This window comes from Capricornis sumatraensis, chromosome 8 (assembly GCF_032405125.1).
Source record: "Capricornis sumatraensis isolate serow.1 chromosome 8, serow.2, whole genome shotgun sequence".
Taxonomy (NCBI): domain Eukaryota; kingdom Metazoa; phylum Chordata; class Mammalia; order Artiodactyla; family Bovidae; genus Capricornis; species Capricornis sumatraensis.
This window is the reverse complement of record NC_091076.1, coordinates 57,458,119-57,478,589: the sequence shown is the minus strand read 5'-3', so window position 1 is coordinate 57,478,589 and position 20,471 is coordinate 57,458,119.

Here is a 20,471-nt window from a genome sequence, read left to right as displayed (position 1 = left end):
GCACTTCCAAATTATGTTGAATGATAGTGGTGAGAGTGGGCACCCTTGTCTTATTCCTGATCTTAGAGGGAATGCTCTCAGTTTTCACCATTGAAAATAATGTTTGCTGTGGGTTTATCATACATGGCCTTTATTATATTGAGGTAGGTTTCTTCTATACCTATTTTGTGAAAGATCTTCATCATAAATGGGTGTTGAATTTTGTTGAAAGCTTTATCTGCATCTTATCATATGTTTTTTTATCTTTCATCTGTTAGTATGGTGTATCACATGGATTGATTTGTGTTTGTTGAAGAATTCTTGCATCCCTGGGGTAAACACAACTTGATCATCGTGTATGAGCCTTTTAGTGCGTTGCTGAATTCTGTTTGCTAGAATTTTTTTTTTTTTTGCATCTATGTTCATCAGTGATATTGGCCTGTAATTTTCTTTTTGTGTGTTGTCTTTGTCTGGCTTTGGTATTGGGGTGATGGTGGGCTCATAGAATGAGTTTGGAAATGTTCCTTCCTATGCCAGGTTTTTGGAAGAGTTTTAGATGGATAGGAATTTGTTCTCTAAATGTTTGATAAAATTCACTTGTAAAGCTACCCAGCCCTGGGCTTTTGTTTTTTGTTTTTTGTTTTTTTTTAAGAAATTATTTATCATAGTGTTGATTTCAGTGCTTGTGATTAGATTCTTTATAATTTCTATTTCTTCCCATTTCAGTCTTGGAAGATTGAACTTTTCTAAGAATCTGTCCATTTCTTCCAGGTTGTCCATTTTATTGGCATATAGTTGTTTGTAATCGTCTCTTATGAGCCTTAGTATTCCTGCATTGTCTATTGTAACTTCTCCTTTTCCATTTGTAATTTTGTTGATTTGATTCTTCTCCCTTTTTTTCTTGATGAGTCTGGCTTAATGGCTTGTCAATTTTGCTTATCTTCTCAAAGAACAACTGACAAAGTATCAATTTCAAAAATATACAAGCAGCTCAACACCAGGAAAACAAACAACCCAACCAAAAAATGGGCAAAAGACAAAAACAGAATTTTCTCCAAAGAAGATGATAAATGGCTAATAAACACATGAAACAATGCTCATCATTACTATTAGGGAAATGCAAATCAAAACTGTGATGAGATATCACCTTACACTGGTCAGAATGGCCATCATCAACAAATCTACAAACAATACATGCTGGAGAGGGTGTGGAGAAAGGGAACACTCTTTTACTGTTGGTGGGAATGCACATTGATACAACCACTATGGAGAACAGTATGGAGATTCCTTAAAAAACTAGGAATAAAACCACCACGTGACATAGGAATTCCACTACTAGGCATATATCCTGAGGAAACCAAAATTCAAAAAGACAGATGTAACCCAATGTTCATTGCAGTGTCCATCGACAGGTGAATGGGTAAAGAAGCTGTGGTACATATATACAATGGCATATTACTCAGGCATATAAAGTAATGCATTTAAGTCAGTCCTAATGAGGTGGATGAACCTAGAGCCTATTATACAGAGTGAAGTAAGTCAGAAAGAGAAAAACAATAATTGTTTAACACATATATATGGAATCTAGAAAGACAGTACTGATGAATCTATTTGCAGAGGAACAGTGGAGACACAGACAATGAGAACAGAGTTATGGACACAGCTGGTGGAGTGGGGGAAGAAGGAGAGGGTGGGAGGCATGGAGAGAGTAACATGGAAATATACATTACTATATGTAAAATAGATAGCCAATGGTAATTTTCCGTATGAGTCAGGGAACTCAAACTGGGACTCGATAACAACCTCAAGGGAAGGGGAGAGGGATGTTCAAGTGGGAGGGGGCATGGGTAAACCTATGGCTGATTCATGTTGATGTTTGGTAGAAGCCAATGCAATATTGTAAAGCAGTTATCCTCCAATTAAAAAAATTCTCTAACACCATACACAAAAATAAGCTTAAAATGTATTAAAGACCCAAATGTAAGACTGGATGCTATAAAACTCCTAGAGGAAAACATAGGCAGAATGCTCTTTGTCATAAATCACACCAATATCTTTTTCAATCTGTCTCAAAGAGTAATGGAAATAAACATCAACAAATGGGTCCTAACTAAACTCAAAAGCTTTTGCACAGTAAATAAAATCGTAAACAAAATAAAAAGACAACCAATAAAATGGGAGAAAATATTTTCCAACAATGTAACCAGCAAAGGATTAATCTCCAAAATTTACAAACAGTTCATTTGGCTCGATTAAAAACAATAACAACAACCAACCCCCCAAAAAATAGGCAGAGGACCTAAAGAGATATTTCTCCAAAGAAGACATGTAGATGGACAAGAGAAATGTGAAAAATGCTCAACGTCACTATTAGAGAAATGCAAATCAAACCTACAACGAGATATCACTTTGCATCAGTCAGAATGTCCATCTTCAAAAAATCTGCAAACATTAAATGCTGGAGAGGATGAGAAGAAAAGGGAACCCTCATACAATGTTGGTGGGAATGTAAATTGGTACATCAGCTATGAAGAACGGTATACAGTTTCCCTAAAAAACTAAAAATTGAGTTTCCATATGATCCAGCAATCCCACTCTTGGGCACAAACCCAGAGCAAAACATGATTCAAAAGGATACATGCATCTTGATATTCACTGTAGCATTGTTTACAATAGCAAAGACATGGAAGCAACCTAAATGTCCACCAACAGATGAATGGATAGAGAAGATGTGGTCCATATACACAATGGAATATTACTCAGCCATTAAAAAGAAAATAAGAGCATTGGCAGCAACATGGATGGCCCTAGAGATTGTCATACTAAGTAAAGTAAGTCAGACAAAGACAAATGCCATATAATATCACTGATATGTGGAATCTGAAAAGAAATAATACAATTGAACTTATTTGCAAAATGGAAACAGATTCACAGACTTAGAGAATGAACTTCTAGTTACCAGGGGGAAAGTGTTGAGGGGAGAGACAGATTGGGAGTTTGGATTGACATGTACACACTGCTACATTGAAAATAAAATTCTTTTCCATGAAAAACAAATGCAATAAAATGCTTTGCTATGAAAAAATCATAGTAAAGATGCAAATTTCACCCAAGTGGACATACAGTTTTAATATAACTCCTAAAAACATCCCAGCGAGAATTTTTGTAAGTATAGAACAAATTTTTCCAAGATGTAGGTAGAAAGACAAAGAAACTATTATAGTGAAACCATTTTGAAAAAGAAAACTAAGGTGAATGGAGTCAGTCTACTCAATTTCATATAGCTACAGACTCATCAGATAGCTACAGTAATCAAAACTGTGTGGTACTGGCTAAATAGACACACAGATTAATGGAAAAGAATAGAGAATTCAGAAATTATCTCACACAAACATGGTCACTTTTTTCCAGTAGTCATGTATGGATGTGAAAGTTGGACTGTGAAGAAACCTGAGTGCCAAAGAATTGATGCTTTTGAACTGTGGTGTTGGAGAAGACTCTTGAGAGTCCCTTGGACTGCAAGGAGATCCAACCAGTCCATTCTTAAGGAGATCAGTCCTGGGTGATCGTTGGAAGGAATGATGCTAAAGGTGAAACTCCAGTACTTTGGCCACCTCATGCGAAGAGTTGACTCATTGGAAAAGACTCTGATGCTGGAAAGGATTGGGGGCAGGAGGAGAAGGGGACGACAGAGGATGAGATGGCTGGATGGCATCACTGACTCGATGGATGTGAGTCTGAGTGAACTCTGGGAGTTGGTGATGGACAGGGAGGCCTGGCGTGCTGTGATTCATGGGGTCGCAAAGAGTCGGACACAACTGAGCTACTGAACTGAACTGAACTGAAGATCTTTTGACTAAGGTGCAAAAATAATCCAGTGGAGGAAAGAGAGTGGTACTGGAACAATTAGGGCAAAAAAAAAAAAAAAAAAAGAAAAGAAAAAGAAAAGAAACTTGAGCTAAGTCTCAGACTTTATGTAAAAATTAACTCAAAATGGATTACAGGCTTAAACATGAAAAATATAACACTTTTAGAAAAAATATAAGGGAAAGCCTTCAGGATCTAGGACTGGGCAAAGTTCTTAGATTTGATGCTCGAAGTATAATGCACGAAAGGAAAATTTGATAAAATGGACTTTGTCAATATCAATTTTTCTTTGTAGGTGTTCCTGTTAGAAACAGGAATAGTTTCTTTGTTCTAATAGGAACACCTGTTAGGAGGATACAAACACAAGCTGCAGATTGGGAAAAAAATATTTTCAAACCACATGTCTGACAATAGACTTCATATATGGAATATATAGATTTCTCAAAACTCAAAAATTAAAAACCAAACATTTCAACTAGAAAATGGGCAAAAGATAAGAAGAAAGAGAATATACAGATAAAAAATAAGTAATAAACATATGAGATTATGTTCAACATCATTAACTATTAGGGGAATGCAGATTAAAACCACAATGGGATATAATTACAAACATCAAAATGGTTGAAATTAAAAATAGCTGATAACACCAAATGCTGGTGAGGATGCAGTGGATGTGGGTCACATATTTTGCTCATGGGAATGTAAAATGATAAAGTCACTTTGGAAAATAACTTACTCAAAAATCAAAGGAACTATAAAGCCAAAAGAAGCCAAAGGAAGTGGCCTTGTGTAGTAGACAGTGTAGGCTGTATAGTATTTCATTTTGGTTGTATATTATTTCATGTTTCATTCATTCATTTTGGGTTTATTTTTGTGTTTGGTATTAGAGAATATTCTAATTTTATTCTTTTACATGTAGCTGTCCAGTTGTTCCATACCACTTATTGAAGAGACTGTCTTTTCTCCCATTGTATATTCTTGCCTCATTTGTCATAGATTAACTCACCATAGAAGCATGGGTTTATTTCTGGGCTTTCTATCTGGCTTCATTAATATATATTTCTGTTTTTGTGTCAATACCACATTGTTTTGATGACTGTATCTTTGCAGTATAGGCTGAGGTCAGAGAGCTTGATTCCCCCAACTCTGTGTTTCTTTTTCAAGATTACTTTGGCTATACAGGTGGGGTTGTTTGTGTTTCTATAAAACTAAAAACTTTTTTTCTAGTTCTGTGAAAAAATGCCCTTGGTAATTTGAAAAGTACTGCATTGAATCTGTAGATCCCTTGGGTAGTATAGTCATTTTGACAACATTTATTTTCTCGGTTGAAGGACACAGTGTATCTTTGTATCTGTTTATGTTGTCTTTGATTTCCTTCATCAACATCTTATAGTTTTTAGATAATCTTTTGCTTCTCTTGGATAGGTTTATTCCTATATAAAAGGTTTTATTCTTTTATCTGTGATGGTAAATGGAATTGTTTCCTTAATTTCTCTTTCTGATGTTTTGTTGTCAGTGTACTCATTAACTTTTGTATTTCGTTAAGGGTGTTTTAGAGAAGGAGCATGGGCTTTGGAGTTGCATTGACTTGTCTTTTAATTTCATCACTTTCATTAGCTATGTTAATTTGTACAGGTTACTTAATCTCCCCAATAAATGAAGCTAGGAGCTCCGATTTCCTCATCTGTAAAATATGGATAATTATAATTAGCTTATAAAGTTATCATGTGAATTCATGTGTTAAGCATTTTACCTAGGTTTTGGCTCAAAGCAGATAATTTTAAAAGAACATTTGATATATTTATCACTTTCTAGACTGTTGAAGGGAGAAGGCAACGGCACCCCACTCCAATACTCTTGCCTGGAAAATCCCATGGGCGGAGGAGCCTGGTAGGCTGCAGTCCATGGGGTCGCGAAGAGTCGGACATGACTGAGCGACTTCACTTTCACTTCTCACTTTCATGCATTGGAGAAGGAAATGGCAACCCACTCCAGTGTTCTTGCCTGGAGAATCCCAGGGACGGGGGAGCCTGGTGGGCTGCCGTCTATGGGGTCGCACAGGGTCAGACACGACTGAAGCGACTTAGCAGCAGCAGCAGCAGATGTTGAAGAATGGAAGATTTCTGACTAGCTCACTTGCCTAAGACTTAATAATTGTATAAAACCTTGATATCCATCAAGCCCCATGGACTCACTGAATTTCCCAAACTGGCCACTTCCTACCTTTTCTTTTCTTATACAATATCCAAAATGAAAGCAACACGCAGTCTGAGTACCCTGGTTTGGTATTCACCTGCCTCGGACATGCCCATCTTTTACCCTTCTGTCAGCCATTCCGGTCTAAATTTTCACTGTTCTGTCTCTATCATAAGCTAACTCAGTGATAGAAGTACCTCAAGCTCAGAATCTTCATCATTCAGTGAGTCAAACTCTTCTGTACTTAACCCCATTTGAAAATGACAGAGCCACCAGGACATTCTTTGACTGCATTTTGGGAGTTGAATGTTCACATAGCTTTTTGGTCTATAGGGCAGAGAAAGTCTCAGTTTGGGCCATTGTGTTGCAAAGGCTAAACTCATATAGTGAAAATGGGATAGAATAAGCCAGCCATATGGTTTTAGGGCATTTTGGATTAAACTGAACCACCACGGTTGGTCAGTCCTAAACTATCACATGTCATGCACTGCGAGGCTCTGTGATCCTGAGTACCCAGAAAGACCCAGTCCAGTCCAGCAGTGAACATGCTCCCAGAAAGAAGCCTGTCTGGAGTTTAACTCCAGTTGATGGCCGAAGGGTTAGCGTTGCCATAAACCTGGGTCTGATGCAGGTCAAACAACCCCAGATAATCCCTCATATGACTGAGATGCGGTACCAATGCATGGCATATTTCTACCTGCACTGTGGATATCTGAGGATTATGTGAATCCTTCTTGTGACAGCAGACTCACTAACCCTAGAGGTGTGCCATCTTTACAAAACTCTGTAAGAACACTTCTTCTGGCGATTAATACAAACATGCTAACTGCTGTTTTCTCTAAGGATGATGTGGCCAACTAGATTAGAAGACAATTACTGTGTTTTAGAATTAGCCGTCTCACTTCTCTTAGATTACTTCTGTGCATGAATTTGTGACGCTAACTTCAGGATGTGACCGAGGCAAAAGGAACCAAATTCTAGGCAGCAGATCTCTCAATACAGAAGTACGGATGGGAGAGGGACTCAGCTTGATGGGCAAACAATCAAATATTTGAGGACTCTGTCACAACACACTCCCAGTTACTGCCATCTGCCTGCATGTGAAATTGATCTCTCTCTCACCCCCGGAGTCCTGCAGGGGCAACAGTGGAAGATGCCATGTTTCCAAATGCTCAGTTCCATGAGATTGTGTATCTGACCCATCAACACTGACCTTGAGACTTTCAGTTTGATTCATTTTCTTTTAAAAAATGCAATTTCCTGTGTCTAAGGGAGGGGGGAAAAGGTTAAAAAATATCATTATAAAGGCTCCAAAGATTTTTGGGACATCAAATTGCCCTGACAAACCATTTTTATGAGTTAAGTGTAAAGGAAACAGAAACATACGGATTAAATTTCCCTTAAAATACACATGAGCTTAAAAATTAAGGGGGAAAGGAGGACTTGGCAATGTGGGTTTCAGGCTTTGCCAAACCCCAACTCCTGAGAAATAACTTGAGATGCTTGACAAACCCAAAAAGCAGCTGGTTTTGCCCTGTGCCCTCACTGAGCGACATCTAGAGTCCCATGTGATTGGAAGCTCTCTAGCTCAAATATGCTAATTTACAAATTCATGCTCTGATTCTTCAAATTACCCCAAACAGTCTCTGTTTATAAAATTTCTCCCTAAAGGCCTAGTCCTCCTTGGGTTCTCCTTAGGTCTAGGCAAAATCACAGACCAACGTTCTAATTCCCATTTCATGGATGAAAACAAAGAGCTGAATGAGGTCTGAGCTAGCTGATTGATACCCCATGGATTGTAACCTGCCATGCTCCTCTGTCCAGCTTCTTCAAGACAGAAAATTTACCCAAACGGCCCCTATATCTGCCTTGAGAATAAAAGAGAGTCCTGGGTTCATTAATGGATTCATGGACAAATTGCAACTATAAACTCCCCATTGAGCACTGATAATTCAGAGTGGTTATGTATGAACCTAACTATAGTATTCATTCATTCATACAGTCAATAAAAAAAAAAAAAAAAACAACTTATGGAGCAAAAATGTACTATTGGAATCACAATGGAGATAGAAATAGAAGCAGCTAATGTTTACTGGAGTTTACCATATGCTGCTGTGCTGTGCGTGTACTTTGTTGCGTCCAACTCTTGATACCCCATGGATTGTAACCCGCCATGCTCCTCTGTTCATGGGATTTTTCAGGAAAGAATACTGGAGTGGGTGGCCATCTCCTCCGCCAGGGGATCTTCCCAACCCAGGGACTGAACCTGTGTCTCCTGCATCTTGTGCAATGCAGGCAGATTATCTACCTGCTAAGCCATCAGGGAAGCCCTTACTATATGCTGGATATTGTGTTTGCCCATGACTGTTCAGGATCTCCTTTAAGGCCACTTGAATTTTCAGCAGTTGGTATTGTGACCATCCCCATTTTATGGAGGAGGAGGGAAGTACAGAGGGATTTAGAAATTTTGGCTAGTTAAGATTGGCTAGAAAGGGCTGATCTAAGATTCAAAGCCAAGATTGGTGTGAAAGATACTTGAATTCCACTTTGGGAAGCCCAGAGTTTCTTGGACAAGCTAAAACACACTTAAATACCAGTACAATAAAGAGTGATTAATGTCCTGGAGACATTCAAAGCATGAAGAGGATTGCTTTCTACTGAGATTAAGAAGGCTTTGTGCAGGAGGAAGTTTTTGCAAAAGATTTTAAAGGATGAGTAAGATTGAAATACCAGGGAGGAGGTCAGAGTCACGCCTGGAGCACATATGCCAGGAGGATGAGAGAAGGAAGCCCAGGACAAAACAGGAGCTGCTGCAGACATGCAGGGAAATCGCAGCAAATGGCGAATGTGCATTTCACTTAGGCAAATGCATTTATGTATCATCAGCCAAAACAGATGAAAGCAGATCTTCCAAAATAATTTAAACAACTCAGGCAATATAATCTGCCACTTCCAGAAAATGAGTGCAAGGTAGGAGGAGCAGTCTGTTATTTTCTCATTCAGGTCCAACTCTGAGAGCCTGCTCATGTGGTGAGCATCTCACAGCACTAAATAATTCTATAGGTGAAAGGTGTACATTTTTGCATAACATGGCCCCTAATCGTGTTATCTAGTACAAGGTGAAGTCTTGTCCAGGGCTTGAGGAATAATAGTCTATCGCCAAGATGGACTGGACTTCCCTGGTGGCTCAGATGGTAAAGAATCTGCCTGCAATGCAGGAGGCCTGGGTTCAGTTTCTGGGTGGGGAAGACCCCCTGGAGAAGGGAATGGCTACCCACTCCAGTATTCTTGCCTGGAGAATTCCAAGGACAGAGGAGCCTGGCAGGCTATAGTCCATGAGGTTGCAAAGAGTTAGACACAACTGAGTGAATAACACACACACACACACAGATGGAATAATTTTGACTATATGTGATATCTACGTTATTTGCTCATTTTAGAACTTAAACCCCCTTGTATGAATGCAAACTCATAATATCTGCTTACTTTGTAAATGAACTCTGGAAATTAGAGTGGTCTAGTTGTTAAAAATGCTTTGAATTGATGTAGTGAAAAAAATTAATCTAAACAGAATGTAAGTTGTGAGTGAAAATATATGCAGAAACTAAAAATTATTACTAATGCATGAAAGTGTGTTAAACTCTAAATATATACAAAAGGATTTCCCTGCTGGCTCATATCGTAAAGAATCTGCCTACATTGAGAGAGACCTGGGTTCGATCCCTGGGTTGGGAAGATCCCCTGGAGAAGCGAATGGCAACCCACTGCAGCATTCTGGCCTGGAGAATTCCATGGACAGAGGAACCTGGTGGGCTACAGTCCATGGGGTCACAAGGAGTTGGACACAACTGAATGACTTTCACTTTCACATACAAAAGGAAATATTATGCTTAACCCTTCCCCCCCCAGCTACTTGCTTACTTGTGACAAACCAAACATACAGACTTTTAAAGTCTCCAAATCCTATTTTTTGTTACTAGCAGAGACTTCAAGACTTGAGGGTGAGAAAGTCAGTAAAAAGGCAGCAGAGATGAGAAAAGTCAATAAAGAAAATATAAGAAGGTAGAATTGTAAGAATAAGAAACGGAAGAACACTGAAGGTGCATGAATAGTTGTCTTCAAAAAAATGTTAGTGCTATGAGTTGATATAATATACATGTAAAAGAAATATCGGACAATTTTACTCCTACTTTTTCTCTAAATATAAAAGCTATATATGTTCATTTTAGAAAAAGGTGCATATATGAAAACCACAGAGGATAAAGAGGAAAAAGCAAAAATTAGCCAATTCCTATCACAGAGAGAACTATTTTACCTTTTTGTGTCTATTCTTCCATATGCGTATATTTTACGTGGTCACATTGATTCACGCTCTCTATCAGTGGTTCTCAAACTGTAACATGACATCAGATTCACCTGGCTGGGAAGACACATTGCTGTGGTTCATTCCTTGAGTCTCTGATTTTCAGTAGGTGTGGGTGGGCCTGGCGATGTGCATGTCTGTCAAGTTTATAGGCTCTGCTGCTGCTGCTGGTGAGATCCACTGTTCTTGTAAGGCTTTCATTCTCGCTTTTTTAACTTCACATTGCATTGAGTATTGAAATTACTTGAAAATATCTTTTCCTGTATATAGTATTTTATTACATGATTTGTTAACCTTGCCCCTATTGTTGTTTTTCCAAACCAATGCATTGGAGAATGTTCTGTTTCTTTAAGACAACACTAAGGTATTTCAAGCCTTGAGACAGAAGCACACACACCTAAGGCTGTGAGATATTTACACTCTTATGGTTACTTTGCATATTAGAGGATAATAATGATCACAGCCCGGTAGGAATGGTTCTGATAAATCATTTCAGCTGCCCAGCAAGGACTCCGTAAGCCTCCAGAAGCTATATCTGTCACAAAGCAGTTATCACTGACTTCTGAAATGTGCCAAGTGGTTCTTTTGAAATATGTAGAAAAAGAGAATCAAGACAAGAGTCTAGGAGACTGATGTTATGACATGCAACTAGCTAAAATCTCCTTCCAGAAGCCGCTTGATAAGCTTATGGTTCCAAAGAAACCTTTGGCTCTCTTGGTAAGCAGCTCTTACCACGAACAGAATCACCACATGGAATGCTCTGGCCCTCCTGCCTTTTTCTCATCCTCAGCAATGAGCATCAGAAACAGTTAAACTGCCAGCAGCTCCCAAACAGCGGTTTCCGCCCTTAGCGACTGCCAGCCCCTGCAGGCTCACCACACACAGCCTCAGAGGTCTGGCTCCGGAGCGCCTCTCTGCCCAGACGCCATTAACAATGAGAAAGGAAAACTGCGGCCACCGCAGAGCTTCGGAGGCCAAAGACACAGGGCAGCCTCCACCCTCCCCAGTCCCCTCACCCCATGCCTGCGCCCTGCTTCCCATCCCCTGCGTGCTTCCCATCCCCAGGAGTGTCCGGCTGTGCGACCCCACGGACCATAGCCCGCCCGGCCCCTCTGCCCCGGGTTCTCCAGGCAAAGACACTGGGGTGGGTCGCTGTGCCCTCCTGTAGGGGATCTTCCCAGCCCAGGGGTGGAACCCGCGTCGTCTCTACGCCCCCTGCTTTGGCAGGAGGCTTCTTCACCACTAGCGCCACCTGGGAAGCTCTCTCTCTCCCAACCGTCCCCCGAATTTTCACAAAAATCTAGGGTTCTCGTCCTCGTTGATGGTCTCATCGTCTCACACAGTCCCTGAGGAATTGGAAGGAGAGCCCATGAAGCTGCATTTGGTAATGAGGAACCTCGGGACATCTGATAACACTCGCTGTGGGTGAACTCAGTAAAAGTATCAGTGAGACCAAATGTTTGAGGGATGATACCTATCAAGCATGCTATGATGTGTACAATCCAACGGATTGCTCACATCGGCCCTAAGAAAGTGAAAGTCACTCAACTGTGTCCAGCTCTCTGCGACCCCACGGACTATAGAGCCCACGGAATTCTCCAGGCCAGAATACTAGAGTGGGTAGCCTATCCTTTCTCCAGGGGATCTTCCCCAGTCAGGGATTGAACCGGGGCCTCCTGCACTGTGGGCAGATTCTTTACCAACTGAGCTATGCGGGAAGCCCCAGCTCTGAGAGCTAGGTATTATCACTCTTCCCATTTTATCACTGAAGAAATAAGTGAAGGGCCTGCATGCAGAGCCGGAGGGGTTGAACACTCACCCAGTTTCACTCGGTTGGCAAGTGCCAGAGAGGGACTTAAACCCCAGTCTATCTAACTCCAAAGCCCATGTTCTTTACCACTGTTCTGATCCACTTCTTTGAAGAAGATATCCAATATTTGTTTAATTTTCTGTTCACCAGCCTCATCTAAATGGCAAAGCAGGCCAAGCATTTCACTTTTTTAGAGAATCTTAAACGGTAGATCAGATTCCTAATAGTTCATTTTAAATTGGCCAAAAGAAAGTCCCCTGATTTCCTGGGTTGTTTGTTTAACCTCTCTGGCACTCAGACCACAGGAAGCATGTGGAGGTAGTCCTCCAGGGACTCCGCATTATCGCATCAACTAGCCAGAGGTTTCAATACAAGTCACTATTGTATTAAACCAACTTTTTGAAAAGTCAGTAACTTTAGTGCTTATGTATATGCATGATTATAATATGCATATAAATATGGTAGTACTAAGTATACATACATCCAAACATATATGCACTTAGTATGACGTAGGCTCAGTTTCATAAATATGTCCTGGTTCTCCCACATCGGCGTGAGCTGGAATTACCTGGAGCGTATTAGCCCTACTGTTGGGCCCCACCCCGGAGTTCCTGAGTCAGGGCATCTGGGTAGGACCCAAGAAGCTGCCTTTCTAACAAGTTTCCAGGCGATGCTGACACTCCTGGTCTAGCGAGCTCCTCTGAGTGTTGGGGGGCAGAGGATCTGCCAAGGCCCTACCCTGCGGGATAAGAAGTACTTGCCCCAAGGTTTTAAAGAAAATTGCCTTTCTTTCTTGAATTCCACGCCACACTGTCTTTCTGCTGAGATGACAGACTGGTGTGTTTGATCCGAGAGCATGTTCACCTGAAGGACTGGGTCTACTTCATCCTGACTCTTCCGTATTATGACACAGAGGATTTCCCAAGGAACAGCTGTGGCATTTGAAGTCCCATGGCTGGTCATTGACAGACAACAGCCAGAGGCCAGAGAAGGCCAGTGTTTTTGATTGTCTCCTCTACATCAATAACAGGAAAAGATATATTGACTCCTTTGTTACTTAATGTAATTTTAGAGATGTTCGCAAACAAGCTTAGTAGTTTTCTGTAGCTGTCCTAGGAACTGGATGTTCCTTCTGCTGCTGGAAAGATCATGCACGCTTGCTAAAAGTATGATTGCTTTCTCAGATTTGGCCATCAAAATGCCCTGTGAAATGTTCCTTAGCCACTTGCTAGCTCAGGTCTTGTCCTGTGTACATTGCTTCCGGAAGTTTCTTGGCATATCGGAGTAGAGGGAGTTTAGAATCAGTGTTCATTCAGTAATATTTTCATCTAAATTAACAGGTTGAGTTTTGTGGCAGAAAATTTCAGCTATTTCTGCCAGATTTGGGCTGTCCCTGAATGACACAGCCGTGAATAGGCAGGTCAGGTCCTTGCTTCAGTTTGAAATTCTTTGTGTCTTGAGCTGTTTTGCTAAAGTCAGTCAGCATGCACAGTGCTGTACCAGGCCACACATTCAGTGGTATCAAAGAATAAAATTCTCAGATTTCTACTATCTCTTCCCAGGATGCTGAAAGCCAGGCTAATATCCAACCTCAAATTCCGAGAGCAAACCAGAAAGGGCCAGAAAATGTCAGTCTGTTTTCTTCTTTGATAAGCTTCCTTGGCAAAGTGAGATGACCTGAATTACGGTGTGGCCTGGGGCCCAAGAATCTTGAAGTCGACTCTGGCTTCTCTTGCCTCCTGCTCTCTTCAGGCAGTGGTGTCTGGCCCACAGTGCCGTAGATCACTCACTAGGGTTCCAGCGGCAATCATGTATCCTCTTTATGATGACGGGTGCCACCAGAGAGAGGGACACGGCACAGATGACTCCAAAGAGAGCTAACACAGAAGCCAATCTTACTGTTTGCTTCGGGAAGGCGTTATTCAGCTTCTTTATATAGCTTATTTTGTCTTTCCAGATGATAGCAAAACAAATTCCCTGGGAACATAAGGCCTCATAGTGGGGGGAGAGGGATCAGCAATTTGCTCACTGGGAAGAAAACAAAGCTTGGAGTTTAAGGAAAAGATGACTGAGTATGCCTATAAAGGATGCTAGGCTTGCTGAGAGAGTCTGCCAGGTAGTTAAACCACAAGAAGATGTTTCTGTCTAGAATTTTCAGAAGGGAGCTTGGGTATCCTCTAATACAAAGGCTTTCAGACTTTCCCTGGTGCTTTGGAGAGGGCTGGAGCCCTGGGAATACAAGGGATGAGTAAGGCCCAGCTTTTACTTTCAAGAACCTCAAGGTTCAATACATGGTTGACAGATTATTTAATCATTCGTTTCACAGGTATTTTGTGAATACTTAGAAGGTGCCAGGGAGATTGTTTTGGTAATGAGAACTCAGAATAGAAAGAGACTCTAGACCACGGATGAGAAGTCTCCTGGGCAGCAGCATCTCTTCCATGCTGTCCTTGGCAGCTCATCACCTGACCTCTGACCACATATTGGGGTGAGAAGCTCGCCAAGTCATGAGGCAGCTTATCCCATTGCTCCCCAACAGTCATGGCTCAAAGGTTCACTTTGTGCTGCACTGAAACCGTTATCTGCCTTCTTAGATCCCACCCTGAATGGGAACTGTGTTTCCTTGAAGGAGCCCCGTGGAACTAGATACCACTGCCCAGTCACCTGAAACCCTCTCACCTCTCCCCCTAAAATAACCACACACACACAAACATGCGCATGTAAGTCCCCAAAATTGTTGGGCTTGTTTTTCCTTCTGTGCTTGGCAGTGGTGATGATGGCCTATGTGTGATAAAAGGAGTTAAAAAGAAGGTAGAGAAGGAGAGGATGAACGTGTTTGTCACAGTGCCTAATATGGTGCGTCGCACAGTCTTCAAATATGTGTCAGAGGAATGAGTGAATGGATGCATGACTAGATGAGAGACTAGGGCATGAATTACTAACTGGACTATACATTTTTCATACTATGAATTATGTCTCATACATTTAGCACCAAGACAGTGCTTGGTCCATAAGTAGGGGTTTAACAAGAAGTACTTTCTGAAAGAATGAATGGAAACCTGAAATTGAAAACCACTGGAATATAAGTGGATGCTAAATAAATGTTTGTTGTCAGAACAAATGAATGAATGAACATGCAAGCCAAGGAGTGAGGCTTCGCTGGCAACAGTTATTCCTCTCGCAGTTATAGCCGGTAAGTCATAGGTAGGTGAGAAAAATATGACTTCATTTAATAGGGCTGTTGGTTGCCCTTTCAGCATGAGAAGCTCTTTCCTACTGTTGACTCAGCAGCCCAGGCAGTCTGCCTTTATCCTGCGGTCTTTTCTCACACACTAGGGTTAGCTAGGTGAGGTGGCAGTGCGTCATTTTGTTTCATTTTTAAATCAAACTCTGCTTTGCTAAGAGAGTCTACATTTATTTGGTTGGCTTTCCAGTTGCTTAAGGGAATATGGATGCTAGTTAGAAATCGTTCCAGATGCTAACAAACTGTCTGATTTGGGAACAGAAAAAAAAGGTCCAGAGAAGATGAGGACCACATACTGATGTCTGGACCCTTGTCCTCCTGAGACCACCCAGAGATCCCTTGCAGATACAGAAGAGGAGTGGATACTCCATTTCTCCCAAGAGGTCTTCTTTTGGACCTGGCCCACCTTGCTAGAGCAAGTCTGTTTCCCCAAACACGGGCCTGAGTTTCTCAGAGCCACACTCTGTGAAGATGAGACCACATGCCACTTTTGATCACATCACTGCTGTCTCCTGGAAGGCAGCTCCAAGATGGCACAAGACAAAGAAGACTCAAATTTGGTTTGTTTTTCCTTTTATGATGGTTAGATCCTTAGCCTCTGAGTCAGTTTGCCTGTACTTCTTAGGAAATCAAGTTTTGCTTTCTTATAGTAGGACACGGACTCAGCCTCTGCCTCTTTGGAAGGTACTGTGATTTCCATGCCAGTGATGAAAAGAAGAACTGGGGAGATACAAATGATACCCACTGTGTAGCAACCTATGATCCCAGCTCCTTCAAGAATGCCATCTGATTGGCACTCTTGGACCCTGCTGAAATGATGAACCAAATACTGGCAGCAGTTCTGAAGAAGATAAAGAATCTGTCACAAACTAAGAGGATTTCATATAGCCAAGTTAATTAAGTACCCATCTCTTAATTAGGTTCCCTGATAGCTCAGCTGGTGAAGAATCCACCTGCAATGCAAGAGACCCTGGTTTGATTCCTGGGTTGGGAAGATCCCATGGAGAAGGGATAGGCTACCCACTCCAGTATTCTTGGGCTTCTCTTGTAGCTCAGCTGGTAAAGAATCTGCCTGCAATGTGGGAGACCTGAGTTCAGTCCCTGGGTTGGGAAGATCCCCTGGAGAAGGGCAATGCTACCCACTCCAGTATTCTGGCCTGGAGAATTCCATGGACTGTATAGCCCCATGGGGTTGCAAAGATCAGACATGACTGAGTGAATTTCACTTTCATCTCTTAATAAGTTCCTGATTCCTTGTTAAAATGGGGTCATTTGTCAACTACTTTTCAAGGCAAGCATTTGGCATTAAGAAGATAATTCAGAGAAATAGGGGATCAGACTACAGAAATTTAACAGATGTCTCTGGACCAAGTGACAGAAGCTGCAGTCCTTCCTCGTTTCAGAGAAACCCTGGAAAATTTCTGGATGGCCCATGTGAAAAGCAAATAGCACGCTGGGTGGCCAGGCCATCTACTGCTCCTGATATTAGGTTCTAAGCCGCTCAAGAAAGGACTACAGGCCGGATTAGGCAAGAAGTGAAGGCTGCCCAGGCCCACCATAACAGGCAGCTGTCCAGTGTTCTCGCAGGCCCAGTGAGAAGAAGCCAGGGTTGGATTAGCTGGGCTATCATCAGGAATAGCACACTGAGGCCCCTCACTGTGCTTTGGGCTATTATACATCTGGGCATCAGAAAGTCAGTGCTGCGTAGTAGGGTACTCCACGCCAATTGATCTAGATCATGGATCTGGACTGATTTGCCCTTCTTGAACATAGTGTGTGTGTGTTCAGTTGCTCAGTCGTGTCTGACTCTTTGTGAGTCCATGGACTGCAGCACAACGGTCTTCCCTGTTCTTCACTGTTTCCCGGAGTTTGCTCAGACTCAGGTTCATTGAGTCAGTGATGCCATCCAACCATCTCGTCCTCTTTTGTCCCCAGCTCCTCCTGCCTTCAATCTTTCCCAGCATCAGGGTCTTTTCCAATGGGTAGGCTCTTCGCATCAGGTGTCCAGAGTATTGGAGCTTCAGCTTCATCATCAGTCCTTCCAGTGAATATTCAGAGTTGATTTCCTTTAGGATTGACTGGTTTGGTCTTGCTGTCTAAGGGACTCTCAAGAGTCGTCTCTAGCACCGCAGTTTGAAAGCCTCAATTCTTCAGCTTTCAAACCTTCTTTATGGCCCAACTCTCATATCTGTCCATTACTACTGGAAAAATCATAGCTTTAACTATATGGACCTTTGTTGACAAAGTGATGTCTTTTAATGCTTTTTAATACATCATCAAAGTTTGTCATAGCTTTCCTTCCAAGGGGCAAGTGTCTTTTAATTTCATGGCTGCAGTCACTGTCTGCAGTGATTTTGGAGCCAAAGGAAAGAAAATCTGTCACTGCTTCCACTTTTTCCCTTCTATTTGCTGTGTAGTGATGAGACTGGATGTCATGATCTTAGTTTTTTTAATGTTGAGTTTTTAAGCCAGCTCTTTCTCTCAGCTTTTTCACCCTCATCAAGAGGCTCTTTACCAGTCACTTTTAGCAGGCACCTTGCAATTCCCTGATGTTATGAGGGAATATATTCAAAATAGAAAATGTCATATATTCAGTCAATTAATGAGTTAAAATATATTCAAGGCCTTTAGAGAGAGGAAATCAGATGAGGAATTTAAGGAAGATGTAAAACAGATTTTGAAGGATATGGAAATAGGCCAAAAATACACACAAACCCTTGCAATGATCCAGTGATATTGTCTTACAGACATTTTGCCCTTAAGGAATTATTTGCAATCTCATCAAGGTTCTCTAGGTTGTGGTCATTTCTCAGGGTGGAATGACCCAGACTCTTATTTACAAACTGGACCTACAGCTTTTAAGAGCCAAGAGACATGGTTTTGAGATATTACCTTTCGTTGACTCTCTAGATTAGCTTTGAAGTATTTAAATCCTCATATTGGGTCAATGTTCTCCAAGCATTACAGCCCTCACAGACTGGAGGCTGGAGACAGGCCCTCATGAAAGCTTGTCTTCATGTCATTAATTTTCACAGGAGGGGAGGAAATGAGATGAGACATTGTTTGGAGTAATTTCAGTATCATGTAGGCCTCCAAACATCTTCAAATCAATAGCAACTGAGGTGAGAGGAACTGTTAGGAGGCATTGGTGCAATGATTAATGAGGCTAGTTATCAACTGCCTAAGCTGGATTTGAATTAAACAATGTTTCAAATTGCTAAGATAGTCTTATTTAGAACACCAAGCAGGCTCAACTCTTCCCTGGACCTTTGAAATAGTTTATGTGTCTCTTCAAGTAGAAAGGGTAGTGTGGGGAAAATGTTCTGGATTTGGCCTCGACTCCCAGTGCTCTTCAGTTCAGTTCAGTTCAGTTACTCAGTCGTGTCCGACTCTTTGCGACCCAATGAATCTCAGCACGCCAGGCCTCCCTGTCCATCACCAACTCCCGGAGTTCACTCAGACTCATGTCCATCGAGTCAGTGATGCCATCCAGCCATCTCATCCTCTGTCGTCCCCTTCTCCTGCCCCCAATTCCTCCCAGCATCAGAGTCTTTTCCAATGAGTCAACTCTTCGCATGAGGTGGCCAGAGTACTGGAGTTTCAGCTTTAGCATCATTCCTTCCAAAGAAATCCCAGGGCTGATCTCCTTCAGAATGGACTGGTTGGATCTCCTTGCAGTCCAAGGGACTCTCAAGAGTCTTCTCCAACACCACAGTTCAAAAGCATCAATTCTTCGGCGCTCAGCCTTCTTCACAGTCCAACTCTCACATCTATACATGACCACAGGAAAAACCATAGCCTTGACTAGATGGACCTTAGTTGGCCAAGTAATGTCTCTGCTTTTGAATATGCTATCTAGGTTGGTCTTAACTTTTCTTCCAAGGAGTAAGCGTCTTTTAATTTCATGGCTGCAATCACCATCTGCAGTGATTTTGGAGCCCCCCAAAATAAAGTCTGACACTGTTTCCCGTGTTTCCCCATCTAATCAAACATAATTCCAAATTCTAAAAGGAGACAATGAAAATTCTACATCAAGGCACACATGAATCTGACCCGAAGAGATACAAGTTGCGTGTCTCCAACTTCAGTATTTCTCTGGGCATGTCTGGCTTCTGTTTCTGTTATCTTATATTTATCCACATGGCATCCTTACTTCATAGATGGAGAAAACGAGTCACAGAGAGGCAAAGGGATTTCCACTGAAAGATGTGCAATTTCCTGTTAAAGTCACCGGATTAATAGTGACATAGACTTTATAATTCTGTATTTATTGTTCATTGTCCTGCCTGAAATCCTTGTTGGAATAAGGGAGTTGAGGAAAGTGTGGAGAGAAAGAGATTGAGAGAGGGGACAGAAGAAAGAAGGGAGGGAGGAGAGATGGGGAGTGGGTGAGAGAGGGGAAGGGAGAGAGGAGAATCAATAGAGAAGGGCAAGGAAGAGAAAGTAACTGTCAGTCATTGTGGGGAAGATGCAATGGCTAGGAGGTTAGGACCCGGCCCCAGAAGGCGCCAGATGCATGATCAAACTGTATGAGTGTCAGTCTTCTCATCTGTGAAATGGACTAACAATGTCTGCTGTGCCTCCCTCGCGGAGTCTGCCAGACCACAGGAGACCACAGCTTCTTCAAGTGTATGAAGAAGCTATGGAAAACACAGAATGCTGTTCAGCTACAAGCAGCAGGATGGCAGACAGTCAGTTACTCCGTTAGGGAATTCAGGGATTTGGTTATCCTAGAGGGTCACTGAAGATGTTTGGACTCCCTCTTGCTGCAGAGTGAGGAGCGCCACATGCTACAATGTGGGCTTAGTTTATAAACAGGGAGAATTCCAAAGCAACCCAGGGTAGCGGGTGGGTAGCCTCTCCAAAGAGCTGGCGTTAGGCGCCAGAAGAAATGGAGCTGTCTCCCTGCCTTTTGATGCCAAGACATCAACACTTAACGCAGCCACAGGGCAAGTTTGATCGAGAACCAGCAAAGCAGAGAAAGAACTCAATTGAGGTGCCCTGCCCTGTAG